Source organism: Canis lupus, chromosome 38 (assembly GCF_003254725.2).
Source record: "Canis lupus dingo isolate Sandy chromosome 38, ASM325472v2, whole genome shotgun sequence".
In the NCBI taxonomy this organism is placed as follows: Eukaryota; Metazoa; Chordata; class Mammalia; order Carnivora; family Canidae; genus Canis; species Canis lupus.
Window position 1 is genome coordinate 1,126,806 of NC_064280.1, and position 15,323 is coordinate 1,142,128.

A 15,323-nucleotide genomic window follows, 5' to 3' on the forward strand; every position below is an offset into this window, starting at 1 on the left:
CCTGGGAGGTATAACACCCCATCTCCTGAGGTTTTCCAGACGAACTCTCCTGACTCAAACAACACAGAAAATAAAGAGCAGACCCCAGGGAATAAGCAAAAGGGAACTAGAGTCTTCACTATGTTATCACTTTACCACCTTGTAAGGGGATGCTAATCCCCTTGCTAATCCTTGCTAAGTGCTCCTTCTCTCTCCTTCAAGGGCTCCTCTCTTTTCCTCCTTGGCCTGCCCTCCAGGCATCCTCTATCCTCCACCTCTTCTCCCTCTCATTCTTCATTCATTTTTATAACTTCCCTATCCCCTGAAACCCTGTTCTCTTTCCCCTGCCCAGACCTCTCTCTCCTGGTCTCCAGCCTCAAATACCTAGCTGTTTATTCCTTGCACACCTGCACCTGGGCTCTAAAAGATTAACATGTCTCTAACATAAATCATTTCCCCCAATCTTTTCCTACTCCTTCATACCTTCATGGTGGCACTTGGAAGGTGGCACTAATACCCACTCTGGTAGTTTCCCATTGCTGCTAAAACAAATTACCACCCAGTGGCTTATAACATCACAAATTTATTATCTTACAGTTCTGGAGACCAGAAATCCAAAACAGCTCTTATTAGGCTAAACTCAAGATGTTGGCAGAGCCGTATTCCATCTGGAAGCTCTAGGGAAATCCATTTACTTGTCTTTTCCCACCTCCCAAGGCCACCTGCATGCCTTGGCTCATGGCCCCTTGTGGCCAGCAATCACTTCACCCAAACTCTGTAGTGTCCTCACATCTCCTTTAAAAAAAAAAAAAAAAATTATTTATTCATGAGAGACGCAGAGAGGCAGAGACACAGGCAGAGGGAGAAGCAGGCTCCATGCCAGGAGCCCGACGTGGGACTCAATCCTGGGACTCCGGGGTCACGCCCTGAGCTGAAGGCAGATGCTTAACCATTGAGCCACCCAGGCATCCCCTCACATCTCCTTCTCTAATCATCCTGCCCCCTTCTTTCTTTTCTCTCTTTTAAATGTGTTTATTTACTTAAGTGATTCTATGCCCAATGTGGGGCTTGAAAACATGACCCTCAGATCAAGAGTCACATGCTCTTCTGATTGAGCCAGCCAGGGACCCTCCTCCTTCTTTCACTTATAAGAATTCTTATGGGGATCCCTGGGTGGCGCAGCGGTTTGGCGCCTGCCTTTGGCCCAGGGCGCGATCCTGGAGACCTGGGATTGAATCCCACGTCGGGCTCCCGGTGCATGGAGCCTGCTTCTCCCTCTGCCTATGTCTCTGCCTCTCTCTCTCTCTCTCTGTGACTATCATAAATAAATAAAAAAAAAAAAATTAAAAAAAAAAAAAAAAGAATTCTTATGATTTACATTGGGCCTACCTGGATAATCCAAGATTCTCTTCCCGTCCCAAGATCTTTACTTTAGTCGCATCTGCGAAGTCCCTTTTGCCATGTTGGAAACCTGTTCATAGTTTCCAGGGAGTAGGACGTGAACATCCTTAGGGGCCATTGTTCTACATACCACACCTCCCTTTAGTAATAATTGCTACCGTTACTGAACATGTTTTATAGTCTAGGCTCTGGGCTGATTTTTTTTTCCCTAAGTGTTTTCGTGCACTATTGAGACAATACAAAATTGAAAAGAACCCTCTGGACTCTCAAAATTCTATTGGCAGGAGGCAAGCTGAGAAAACACAGGCTAACTTTCATGGAAACAGAGGGATGACACAGAGGTCAGAACCAAGAGTTCAGAGGGGAGAGCCGAGAGCTATGGAGAATTATTCCATCTGCCTGGTTAGATTTCAGAATTGTTATGGACCACCTTCCCCCTTTTGAACAAGAATGTATTTAGCAGCTATATTATGCCTCTCCTGCATTGTACACAGGGTGTGGTGGGAGCAGATAACTCATCTCTTTGTTTAGCTGGTCAAGAGGAGCCTTTCATGGGAGTCCTTTTAAGAAACTACACCTGTTGATGCTGGGGTGGTGCAGTCTGTCAAGCGTCTGACTCTTGGTTTTGGCTCAAGTCATCATCTCAGGGTCATGGAATCAAGCCCCAAGTTGGGCCCCATGCTCCCTGCCTAATTTGCTTGAGATTCCCTCTCTCTCTCTCTCTCTCTCTCTCTCTGTTCCTCCTGCTTTTGTACTCTCTCTCTAAAATGAATAAATCGGGATCCCTGGGTGGCGCAGCGGTTTAGCGCCTGCCTTTGGCCCAGGGCACGATCCTGGAGACCCGGGATCGAATCCCACATCGGGCTCCCGGTGCATGGAGCCTGCTTCTCCCTCTGCCTGTGTCTGTGCCTCTCTCTCTCTCTCTCTCTCTCTGTGACTATCATAAATAAATAAAAATTAAAAAAAAAAATAAAATGAATAAATCTTAAAAAAAAAAAGAAAGAAAAAATAAAGAAACTACACCCAAGGAGCCTTATCTGCACCTGTAGCTGATTTAGATGATGAGTTATAGCTGGTGCTGCCATGAAGCGAGACTTTTGAGGGTTTCTTGGGATGGGGGACGGAGCATATTTTTGTCTGCCAGAGGGATGTAAACATTAGGAGTCAGAGGGCAGAAATAGCCAGCTTCTAGTTTGGCCCCCACAGCTCACGACTTCTGAGAATCACACCTCTGCATAGTCCCTTGCATGCCGTACCGGGAGCACACAGCAAAAGTGATGCTGCACCACTTCTGAGGCAGCTCATCAAAGACTATGGCCACTAGTTGGGGTATGTTGTCTCTCTGTCTCTTCCTGTGGGAGAAGCAAACAGTGGTGCTGTGAGTGACCCTGTGGAGAAGCCCACGTGGTAGAGAAACACCCTGTGGAGCCGCTTCCAGAATCCTGATCCTCAGAAACTTTGTGAGGTATGTTTGTTGTTGGAAGTTACTGACTTTTGGGGTCATTTGTTATGCAGCAATATCTATTACAAGAGGATGGAAAGAATGACTGATGACATCTCTTAAAGCAATCTCAAACGTCCTTAAACAGCCCTGCTGCCTGGGGCCTTTTCTGTAGCTGTTCTCTCTGCCTGACTTCCTTATCCAGCTCTCCAGCAAGTTTCTTCTGGCTGCCCAACCCAAAGTAGTGCCTCTGTCACTTATTTTCACATCTTCCTGCAGTAATTCTCTGCTCAGCATCTCTCGCTCTGATATGTTGGTTGGGTTTTTGTTATCTGTCTCCCCACTAGAATAGGAGCTCCATGAAAGAGGGAGCTTGGCATAAATAAAGGAGCCCAGAGAGCTCTATGTCCTGCTGCTACTTCTTTATAGCTGTCGTTCCTGTCTTCCCAAACTTCTTGAAGTTTTTTTTCAGGCATCCTGTTTCACATATTGTTCTTTCTCCTAGAATGCTCTTTCCCCTTCTTCTTTTGGTGAAGACCAATACATTCTTTTTTTTTTTTTTTTAAGATTGATTTATTGATTTAAAGACGTTATTTATTTCTTCATGAAAGACACACAGATAGAGGCAGAGACAAAGGCAGAGGGGAGGAAGCAGGCTCCCTGCAGGGAGCCCAATGAAGGACCTGATCCCAGGACCCAGAATCATGACCTGAGCCAAAGGCAGATGCTCAACCACTAAGCCACCCAGGTGCCCCAAGACTTACTTATTTGAGAAAGACAGAGAGTTCACATGGGTGAGTTCATGATGGGGGGCCATGGCAGAGGAAGAGAGAGAATCCCAAGCAGACTCCCCACTGGGCCTGGATCCCAATGTGGGGTTCCATCTCACAACCCTGACATCATGACCTGAGCTGAAATCCAGATGCTCAACCAACTGAGCCATCCAGATGCCCCAAGACTTATACATCTTTTTTTTTTTTTTTTAAGATTTTATTTATTTATTCATGAGGGACACAGAGAGAGGAAGAGACACAGGCAGAGGGAGAAGCAGGCTCCCTGGAGGGAGCCCAACGTGGGACCCGATCCTAGGTCTCCAGGATCAGGCCCTGGGCTGAAGGCAGACACTTAACCGCTGAGCCACCCAGGCGTCCCTACTTATTTATCTTTTAAGAGCTTCTCCCACCATAACATTTGCCATCCATTGGTGTGATCGATCATCTAAGTGTCATTCTCTGCCGGCTGCTGGACTCTGGAGGTCCCGGGCTATGACTCCTTCACTGTTGCATCCCCGAGGACCTGACAGAGCTCTGGCCCTGTGGCCTCAGTAAGATGAGTCACAAGACAGGGAAAGGCCCTGTGACAGGTGCCTGGGATTGGCCTGAAGCCACACTGCATCCTTAGCCCTAGGGCCCGGCTCCCTGCTAGCTGAGGAAGGGGTGGAATTCATTCTGTACCCCATGTACATTACTGTTTGCACCTAAGTAAAACCCAATGTGTGAACTGATTCCTGAGAGAGGCTGGTGAATTGTTGACACCTGGAAATTGTCTTTTTACTTTTATTATTATTTTTTAAGATTTTATTTATTTATTCATGAAAGACACAGAGAGAGAGAGAGAGGCAGAGACACAGGCAGAGGGAGAAGCAGGCTCCATGCAGGGAGCCCGACGTGGGATTCGATCCTGGGACTCCACGATCACGCCCTGGGCCAAAGGCAGGCACCAAACCACTGAGCCACCCGGGGATCCCCATCACCGTCTGCCTTATTCTCCTACCACATAGTGGCTGGAAGGCCAAGTTGCTGGGGTAGGAGGATGGCATTTGTGATAGGGGCGGAATATGTGAATTAGGAGGCAGAAACAAAGTGGACGAGAAGAGAAAGAAGAGAGGAGACTGCTGGCTTGTATGATTTAAGACTCTCCCACTTTGAAACTCCCAACACAGCCCCCTCGATGCACAACGTCCCTCTACCCCTAACATAAAAAGCCCTTTCTCAGAACAAAAGCCCTGTCACCGAAAGCACGTATTTAACAACAATAACAGCAAAATACACTAGGTACAAAATCATTTTTCTCAAAAATTTTTCTACTTCAACAAATATTTATTTTCCTGAAAAAGCAGAGATATATAAAGAAATAGAAACGTGGATTTTTTTGTTTGTTTTTGATTGAAAAGACTATCGGCACAACCAGGAGAACAGCATTGCCCCAGTGAGCCAAAGCACAATGGGAAAGCATTTTTAAAATAGAAAAGAACACTAATATATAAATCCACCAAGGTGATTTTAAAACACAGTAGTACCTCAATGCCGGAGCGGGGGATGGGCCTCATGCTCACAGGCAACTCGCTTCTGTCTTCCTCTCCGGTGGGCTGCTTTGGGCACATGGTTGATCCAGGCTGAGCCTCCATCATCGTGTTATGAACCATATGACCCCGGGGGCACATGTTGGACTATCATTAATAAAGGTAAACCCAGGGGGATCCCTGGGTGGCGCAGCGGTTTAGCGCCTGCCTTTGGCCCAGGGCGCGATCCTGGAGACCCGGGATCGAGTCCCACGTCGGGCTCCCGGTGCATGGAGCCTGCTTCTCCCTCTGCCTATGTCTCTGCCTATGTCTCTGCCTCTCTCTCTCTCTCTCTGTGACTATCATAAATAAATAAAAATTAAAAAAAAATAAAAAATAAAGGTAAACCCAGCGGGCAAAAGAGTGTGAAAATTCATTCAGAAGGCAAATGGGAGTCTAGAGAGGCAGCTTTGGGCAGACAGAGAACACTCACGTTCCCCATCTGTAAAATAGGTTTGATGGCTTCTACTGTTCTTTGGGGTGCTAATAAGCTGTGGTTCCAAAGGGGTTAGGCAGGAATCGGGGGACAACATGGTGGGAGAGAAATGCGGATCACATGAGGGTCCTTATGGGTACCGGGGGGGGGGCTTAGAGGTTGGGCATCTGCCTTCAGCTCAGGTGGTGACCCTGGGGTCCCTGGACTCCCCCGCAGGGGGCCTGCCTCTCCCTCTGCCCGTGTCTCTGCCTCTCTGTGTCTCTCCTGAAGAAATAAATAAAATCTTAAAAAAGAAACAAAGAACCAGGCCAAATGAGTTGCAACCCCAGAACTCCTCCTTGAGAGCCAGCAGGCCCGCGCCGGCCCGGCCCAGCAGAGCGTGCAGCCTGGTCCTGGGCGAGACTGAGCTTCGGCGCCGCTGCAGGTGTGCATGCCTTTGGGGGTGCGTGTGGGGCAGCACGCGGGCTGGGCGCGTGTGCCACACGGAACCAACAGGGGACAGCCTGTTGCCAGGCAGAACTTTGTCAGGCTGGTGTCAGAGAGAGACAGCCGAACCCTAAAGGTGACATGTCAGGGCAGCGGGAGCAAGGGCAGATGCTTTCCAGGACTCCGCAGCCTCCAGGGCAACAATCACGCTGGTCTGCTTGCTGCTGTTTGCGTTTTAGTCCTTCAGAGATACTGCGATGATTCTAGTGTTTGCGCAGGTGCCACCAACACGGAGGGGAACTCCCGGGTGAGAACGGTCCTCAGGGGGCAGCTTCCTCTTGTGTCTGCCTTCCGGGGCCCAGGATGCGTGTGGGGCGCACTCCGGCTTCCTCCCTTCTTGGCCACGGAGCTCTTGCGGCCTCCCTTCCTCTGCCCTGGTTCTCCGTCCCCACCCCGTGCCCAACCCACACAGATGCGCCCAGGGGGGACCTGCCACATCCCCTGCCCCCTGCCCCACGCCCATAGACGCCTCTTTGGTGAAGGCCATTCCCTGGCTTAATTATTTGCAGATCTTCCTTCCTTTCGGGGTTTCCCAAAGTCCAAAGACTCTTCAGATAATTAAACCTGGAGGGACGGGCAGAAAGAGACCCACCCCCTGGGCCTTTGGAATTGGGCTGGGCGATTAGGTCATAATTGATCTTTATTGTTGCAGCTGAAGATTATTTATCCCATTCCCAGGGGAGCCTGGGTCAGCGCCTGCCCCACCCCCAGCTTGCTGAAGCTTTCGCTGACCTGCCCTGGAGCCTGGAGTCCAGCCTTCAGCCCCATCCAAGGTGGACCTGGGGACAGTGACTGAGCTGGTGACTCCCTTTTCTTTTGGGGGCCTTGACAGTTGTGTCTCCCCTCCCCATCCAACCAATGGCTTTATTGCATTTCTCACCCTCCTTGTCACTGCCACACCTTTTGTCTCTCTGGGCCATCTCAGTCCCTGGGCCTCCCTAGGCTGGGAACAGCTTTCCTGAGGACCAAAGCCCAGGGTCAGAGAAGAGAAGTGCTCAGGCACGTCCCTACAGCAGCCCTCACTCCCAAGTTCTGACAGCTTTCCCAGGCATGCCCTGGAAAGGAAACCGGAGCGGGAGGAATGAGGTTCCCTAAAAATATATTTAGATTTCCCAGTGGAGGGACGAGTGGGAGGGTGGAAGGCAGGACTGTGACTACACTGGACATTCAGCCCCACTCTGTCCCCAAGGCACAGAGGCTCCTGCTGGAAAAACAAAACAAAACAAAACAAAAAACAACCCCCCTGGAAAAGAATGGGAAAAAGAAAATTCTCCAACCCACAAATAAATCTCCCAGGGCTGTCCTAGGCCATGGAGATTAATTATATTATTATTTGTGATAATAATACATTTTATAGCAATACTCTAAAACATTTTTACTGATTTCATTTTGCTCATCAGCATGACCTCATTTGTCCAGAGCGATGAGGGAGGGCAGAGATGAGCAACATGTCATAAAAAAGAGCTGAGGACAAGTCAAAACCAGAACCCGAGTGCTCCGCCTTTCCACCTCAGATCAATTATGCATTTCCTTGTGACAATATGGGGTCTCCTCCGGGAGGCTGTGATTTTCACTTGCTGAGTTGAAATCCCCTAGTAAGATTGCAGGGTGATGCCTGGCTACCCCAACAGGGGATTCAAGGTCTCCTACCTCTTTTAAGTGGCAGGTCCCTCCTGGGCCCTCCAGTGTCCTGTTTTAGGGAGCAGTACCCCGTGGAGTGAAGGGCCGAGCACAGCTACCATTATTCCACGCCTGCTGTGTGCCACGGTCTGTGCTGAGAGTTTACACCAACTCCCCCATTTCATTCCCTCAAGTCTGAGTTGAGGGCTCTCTAATCAGTCTTCTCTCTCGGAGGAGGCGGCAGGATTGGAGAAGAACCTGCCCTAAGGTCACACACCTAGTGAGAGGCAAGAGTCTAGATTTAAGCCCCGGACCTCCTGGACTCTGAAACAAATGCCTTAACTTGAAAGACACCCTAGGGCACAAGTCGCTATTCACTGAAAGAGAAAAGTCTCGTGCTTACATGTCACCCACTTAGAGACAGAGAAAAAAAAAAAGGGCAGGGCAGCCCTGGTGGCTCAGCGGTTTAGTGCCACCTTCACCCAGGGCCGTGATCCGGGAGACCCGGGATCGAGTCCCACGTTGGGCTCCCTGCATGGAGCCTGTTTCTGCCTCTTTCTCTCTCTCTGTGTCTCCAATCAATCAATAGATAAAATCTTAAAAAAAAAAAAAAAAAAAAAGGAAATGGATTCAGGATCAGAGGATGTGAATAGGATCAGGATCCGGGTAGTCGGAGCCCCTCCTGGTGGCCTGCAGACAAGGAAAGGGAGCCCCCAGGGACTGGGTGATGTGCCCTGGACCAAATGGCAGAGCCAGAACCGGAGCCCGGGTATCTTGGCTTGCAGGCCCTGAGCTGTCCCCTTGACCTGCCCCAGGTCACCGGCAGCTTCCTTCCCCCACTTCATAGCTTTACTCTGCACTGCCTGCCGTGGTCAGAGGCCGTGGGCAGAATCCATGGTCGTCTATTTTCAGCCACTAAAGAAACTTCTTGGGTTAAAATTAGGCCCCGAAACACAAGCGAACAAACAAGTTCCTAAATAATTAAGGAGATCTCAGTCATGCTCCTGTAAGTTCCTCATAAATGCCTGAGATGTCCAGCTCATGTGGTCTCCATCCCCACCTCTGTTGCTTTTGAACTAGGGCACAGGGACACCAGAGCAGCAGCAGGCCTCATCACCCATCTGGAGCTTTGGTTTGGCTTCCAGACCCTGAGATCTCGGTACATGGGACAGGAGAGACGGCTGTCCTAGCTGTAGCACTGGAGTCCAGAACCCTCCATCTCACTAGTCACCCCTGCCCCACTGCTGCCTGCCCTGGCCCGCTTTTCTTACCCTCTCAGGCCTCCAGGCTCTGGGGCCGGGTGTGTGGGTGTCAAAGGGGGGGTAGTCTGTGTCCCAGAGCAAACGAGCAGCATCTGCTTGGTGAGATCGGGGTGGGGAGTTGAGCAGGGTCACAGCAGCACTGAGTGAGCCTTCCACACACTCGGGCTGGAAAACTAGCCCTTAAGAAAAAAATAAAGGCCCTGGCTTGTAGAGACTGCTAATTTTTATGGTGTAAAGACTCCTATCGTGGCTGATTGAAGCTACCAATGGATTTAACATTCCTGAACATTTAGTGTTTGGCTCTTGTGCGCTGGCATGAGCTGGCTCCAGCGTAGCATCGCCCCTCCTATGCTGCCCAGTTTTGGCTCCCAGACGTCCTTGATGCAGGGGCAGTTTTTAATTTAGTCTCAGCCCCTGGCAGGTGTCTGACAAACAGTCTAGGAAAACCAAGTCTCAGACAGTACATCTCCCCAAGCTCCCAGGTTCTAGCCACAAGGGAAAGAAGCAAACAGTGTAAAGCCTTGATGTCTAAAAGGGTTTCTCTTCCAAGAAGTTCAAAGCAGTTGCTGTGTCTGATCTTACCTTAGCCTCTCAACACCCTGGGAAAGTGGGAAGACAGCAGGAATGAGTTGGGTATCCCTTCCTGAAAGATGGGGATGCTGAGGCCCAGAAAGCTTTGACAGTTGGGTCAAGGTCACCAGCAGTTTGGAGCAGAAGCTGCCATAGGAAGCTCAATCGTGCCTTCCATTCTCAATGTCTTGGCCCCTTCCCCCACTCTGCCCTGTCATGACCCAGAAGAGGCAGATCAGGATGGAGAAGCATCAGATCTCGCTGTGGTTTTCCCAGACAGATCCCAGGCCTTATTACTTCCCAGCTCTCCCAGTCTCAGACCACACACCCTTAGCGCCTCCAGGGGAGCTGGCCCGACAGGCTTCCCTTGGGGCTGTGCCAGCTCTGTCTCCGCTCATTAGCAGGTCTGTTTCCAGGTGGATCCACCGTGGGGTCATTAAAGCAATAAACAAGTTCCCGATTGTCGGTGGGCTGGACCTGGCACCCACCGTTCCCTGCATTGTGCAGAGTTCCAGCGGGCCCACACAACCCCCGAAACAATGCCTCACTTCCTCCCAGGAAGCCGCAAACCCGAGCCAGTCTCCTGGGCTCGCCCACGTGCTCTGGCCAAGCCATTGTGTCCAAGACAGCCGGGTCCAGCCATTCCCATGACCAGGGAAATTGCATCCTCTCCGCCCTCCAAGAGTAGGAGGGTAGGGGGCCGAGGGCCAGAGAACCATAGTTCCCCATAGCTCCCAATCTTCATCATTCCTGGCCAGAAGGCCCGAGGTCGCCTATGACCATTTGGATCCCATACCTCAGCCTCTCTCTGGGTCAGGGGTACAAAGAGGACCCTAGATACAAATGCAGGCTGGAGCCCTAACCAAACTTCTCAGGCCTCCTGGCGCCCCTTTCTCTTTATGTTAGGGGTGGAGTGGTGGCGCCAAATAGGGCCCATCAATAATGTGAACAGCAAGGTCACCCAGCATTGCAAAGAGTCATTGGCCTGCTGGGGAGGAACACTGGCCACCCAGGGTGCCCTTTCTCAAGGGGGTTTGGTGGGACCTCAGGGGCCTCTGCCACAGTTACTGCCAATTCAGATTTCTTCCTTTTAAATGACTCTGTTTGGGAATGATGTCTTAGGATATCACTTGGAATGATGTCTTAGGGACAGCAAAGGACCTGGGACAGAGGGAACTAGGATCTGAAAGGAAGATGAGACTTGGGGACAACATATCAAGAATGTCAGGTCTTCTGGAATTTCAGGTGCAGACCAGAGAGCCTGGCTCTGGGGGAAGAAGTGTGGAGGTCTGATGGCCGAGGTACCAGAGGCTCTGTGTGCAGTCACTCGCCCTTGCCAAGACCCAGCAAGAGCTGGTGAGGCTGATGTGTTGAGTTGAGGGCCAGCTCCACATCAGCTGAACGCAATCTGCTCAGGCTGCTCGGCTTTGGCCCAAAGCCCCTCCCTGGGGAAGCACTGACAGCTCATTCTTAGACCCAGCTGGTCTCTGGTCCAGGAGGCTCTGGATGGTGAAGGCTGATGAAGAAAGGTCTTGGCTGGGGGTGGCAGGTGGGAAGGACATGCTGGGAAAGAAACATGTCACAGAGAAAGGAGGCCCTGCTGGAGGATGGCTTTGGGGTAGAGATGTTGGAAATATGTTAAAGGGGTGGGAAGATGAAGACTGAGTGTCCAATCACTGTAGCACACAGCATTGTAGCCTTTTTGTTTTCTTTTTAAAATTAACTTTATTGAGGGATCCCTGGGTGGCGCAGCGGTTTGGCGCCTGCCTTTGGCCCAGGGCGCGATCCTGGAGACCCGGGATCGAATCCCACGTCAGGCTCCCGGTGCATGGAGCCTGCTTCTCCCTCTGCCTGTGTCTCTGCCTCTCTCTCTCTCTCTGTGACTATCATAAATAAATTAAAAAAAAAAAATAAATAAAAATAAAATTAACTTTATTGAGATATAACTTACTTAAATACACCACTTTTGGGGATCCCTGGGTGGCGCAGCGGTTTGGTGCCTGCCTTTGGCCCAGGGCGCGATCCTGGAGACCCGGGATCGAATCCCACATCGGGCTCCCTGCATGGAGCCTGCTTCTCCCTCTGCCTGTGTCTCTGCCTCTCTCTCTCTGTGTGTGACTATCATAAATAAATAAAATCTTTAAAAAAAAAAAATACACCACTTTTAAGGGTAGATTTCAATGGAAGTTTAACAAATATTTAAACCTATGTAACCACCACCACAATCATGATCTAGAACATTTTCATCACCCCCAAAACCTCCCCTGTGGCCCTTCATAGCCAGTCTCCCGCCAGCCTTTGGTTCCCGACAACCATTGCCCTGGTTTCTGTCACTGTAGGATAGCTTTGCAAATTCAAGATTTTCATATAAACAGAGCTGTAGAGTATGGATTCTTCACCCAGTTGTTCCCTGCATAAGTAGTTTGCTTCTTGTCGTCACTGCATGGTATTCCACTGGGGGAGCTTTACCACACTTTTTTGATCCATTCATTTATTTTTTTTAAAGATTTTATTTATTAAAAAAAAGATTTTATTTATTTATTCATGAGAGACACAGAGAGAGGCAGAGACACAGGCAAAGGGAGAAGCAGGCTCCCCCTGGGGAGCCTGATATGGGACTCGATCCCATGACCCTGGGATCACGCCCTGAGCCAAAGGCAGACGCTCAACCACTGAGCCACCCAGGCGCCCCGATCCATTCACTTATTAATGACATTTGGACTATTTCCATTTGGGGGCTGTTAGGAGTAAGACTTTGGTTAACAAAAAAAAAAAAAAAAAAAAAGACTTTGGTTAACACAAAAGTCTTTATTGATATATTTTTTCATTTCTCTTGAGTATTTTATTTAGTAGGGGTATTGTTGGGTTATATACAGGTGTCTATGTTAACTTTATAAGAAATTGCCAAACTATTTCCCAAAGTGGTTGTGACGTTTTACACAACCACCAGCAATACAGAATTCTGGTTGTTTTGCATCCTTGTTCACACTTGTACTGTCCATCTTTGTTCCTTTTAGCTATTCTGAAAGGAGCGTGGTAATATCTCCTTGTGGTTTTAATTTGCATTTCCTTGATAACTAATGAAGTCAAACATGTCTATTGGCCATTTATATGTTCTTTTTTTTTAAGATTTTATTTATTCATTCATGAGAGACATAGAGAGAAGCAGAGACACAGGCAGAGGGAGAAGCAGGCTCCAAGCAGGGAGCCGGACGTGGGACTTGATCCCGGGCTGCCCTATATGTTCTTTTAGTGAAGTGATTGTTCAAATCTTTTGTCCATTAAAAAATATATATATTGGTTTGTATTCTTGTTTTTGAATTATAAGAATATATATATTATATTTTAATTATATATTCCTGGCTGACTCAGTCAGTGGAGCATGTGACTTTTGATCTCAAGGTTGTGGGTTCAAGCCCCACATTGGGTATAGAGATTACTTAGAAATCAAATATTTATAAAATTATATATTCTGAATATATTTTAATATATTCTGAATATAAGTCCTTTGTCAGGTGTATGTCTGTAAATACCTTCTCTTAGGCCATAACTTGTGACTTCCTGTTTTGTTTTCCAAAAGTGTCCTTTGAAGAAAAGTTTGCAGGCAGCCCAGGTGGCTCAGTGGTTTAGCGCTGCCTTCAGCCCAGGGCGTGATCCTGGAGTCCCGGGATCGAGTCCCACGTCAGGGTCCCTGCATGGAGCCTGCTTCTCCCTCTGCCTTGTCTCTGCCTCTGAGTGTTTGTGTGTGTGTCTGTCATGAATAAATAAAATCTATTTAAAATAGTCATTTAAAAAATGAAGGGAAGGTTGTAATTACAGTGGAGTGAAATGTATTGTTTCTTTTTTGGTGTTTTTAGAAATCTTTCTTATCCCGGATTTTCTCCTATGTTTTCTTTTAGAATTTTATCATTTAGCTGTTATGTTTAGGTCTATGATCCATTTCCAGTTTATTTTTGTATGTATTATGAGGTTGGGGTCAAGGTATATTTTTTTCTACAAGACTGTACAGTTGTTCTAGCACCATTTGTTAAAAAGATACCTTTCCTCTTTAAAATACTGTTGCACCCTTGTCAACAGTCAATTGACAAAAACACTTGTAGGTCTATTTCTGGACTCCCTATTTTGTTTCTCTGATGTATATGCTCATCCTAACACCAAGGCCACACGGACTCAATTACTATAGCTTTATAGTAGGTTTTGAAGTCAAATAATATAAATCCTACCTTGCTTTTTTTTTCAAGATTGCTTTGGATAGTCTAGGTCCTTTAAATTTCCACATTTTAGAGCAATTTTGTCAAATTTTGCAAAAACTATTGGATGATTGTCTTAATATGTTTGGGCTGCTATTACAGAATTCCATAGACTTACTGTTGGCTTAAACAACAGAAATTTATTTCTCATAGTTCTGGAGGCTGGGAAGTCCAAGATTAAGGGACTGGCAAATTTGAAGACTGGTAAGAGCCCACGTCCTGGTTCATAGATGGCTGTCTTCTTGCTGTGTCCTCACAAGGCAGAAGATGTAAGGAATCTTTCCGGGGACTTTTTTTTTTTATTTTTTATTTATTTATGATAGTCACAGAGAGAGAGGCAGAGACACCCATCACCGTCTGTCTTTCCGGGGACTTTTTTTTATAAGGATACTAATCCCATTAGTGAGGGCTCTGTCTCCATGACCTAATCACCCTCTAAAAGCCTCATTTCATTTTTCTTTTTCTTTTTCTTTCCTTTTTTTTTTAGGGAGAGAGAGCATGCAAGTGGGCATGGGGGGTGGGATTAGGGTGGGGAGTAGAGTGGGCTGGTGGTAGGGGAAGAGAGAAAGAATCTTAAAGCAGGCTCCCAGCACAGAGCATGATACGGGGTTCTATACAGGGGTTGATCTTGCAACCCTGAGATCATGACCTGAGCTGAAATCAAGTGTTGGGCTCTTAACTGACTGAGCCATCCAGGTGCCCCAAAGGCCCCATTTCCTAATATAATCACACTGGGATTAGGGTTTCAGCATATGAATTTGGAGGTGGGGGGTGGGACACAAATATTCAGTGTAGAGTAGTGATTATGATTTGGATTACATTGAATCTGTAGATCAATTTGGGGAAAATTAACATTTTAACAGTATTGAGAATTCTCATCCATGAACATGGCATATCTCTTCATTCATTTAGGTCTTTAATTTCTCTCAGCAGTATTTTATACTTTTCCATGTAAATGTCTTACATATCTTTCATTAAATTGATCTCTAAGTGTTTCATGTTTGTTGATGCAACTGTAAATGACACCTTTTCATTCCATTTTCCAATAGTTTGTTACAAGGTTATACAGATACTGGTGATTTTGTTGTTTTTGTTTTGTAAATTGCTTAGAGCTTTCTACATACATATCATTATAACTGTGAATAAAGACCATTTAATTTCTTCCTTTACTATCTGTATGCACTGCATTCCTGAATTACCCCACTTTGTATATTATTGAGTTCTATTAGCAAAGATTTTGTTAAGGCTTTGTGTCTACTGCTCAGGAGGGATATTAACCTGTAGGGTTTTTTTTTTTTTTTTTTTGAAGATTTTATTTATTTATTCATGAGAGACACAGAGAGAGAGGCAGAGACACAGGTAGAGGGGGAAGCAGGCTCCATGCGGGGAACCTCATGCAGGACTCAACCCCGGGACCACGCCCTGAGCCACAGACAGACGTTGAGCGTCTGAGCCACCCAGACATCCCTAATCTGTAGGGTTTTTTTTTTTTTTTCCCTTATAACATCTTTGGCTGTGGCATCTGGACAAAGCTGGA

The 15,323-nt window shown here is 47.6% G+C and overlaps 2 long non-coding RNA genes across 2 annotated transcripts; one reads left to right on the top strand and one right to left on the bottom strand.

The window, feature by feature from the left end:
- Positions 1-339: 339 nt before the first annotated feature.
- On the bottom strand, positions 340-5,285 carry LOC125754554 (uncharacterized). The gene is made up of 3 exons (XR_007409157.1): positions 5,121-5,285; positions 1,369-1,450; positions 340-774 (listed from the first exon to the last, which is right to left on the bottom strand). It is a non-coding gene; the product is annotated as an uncharacterized LOC125754554 (long non-coding RNA).
- Positions 5,286-6,663: 1,378 nt separating this feature from the next.
- On the top strand, positions 6,664-9,176 carry LOC112643252 (uncharacterized). The gene is made up of 2 exons (XR_003125741.3): positions 6,664-6,884; positions 8,785-9,176. It is a non-coding gene; the product is annotated as an uncharacterized LOC112643252 (long non-coding RNA).
- Positions 9,177-15,323: the final 6,147 nt, after the last annotated feature.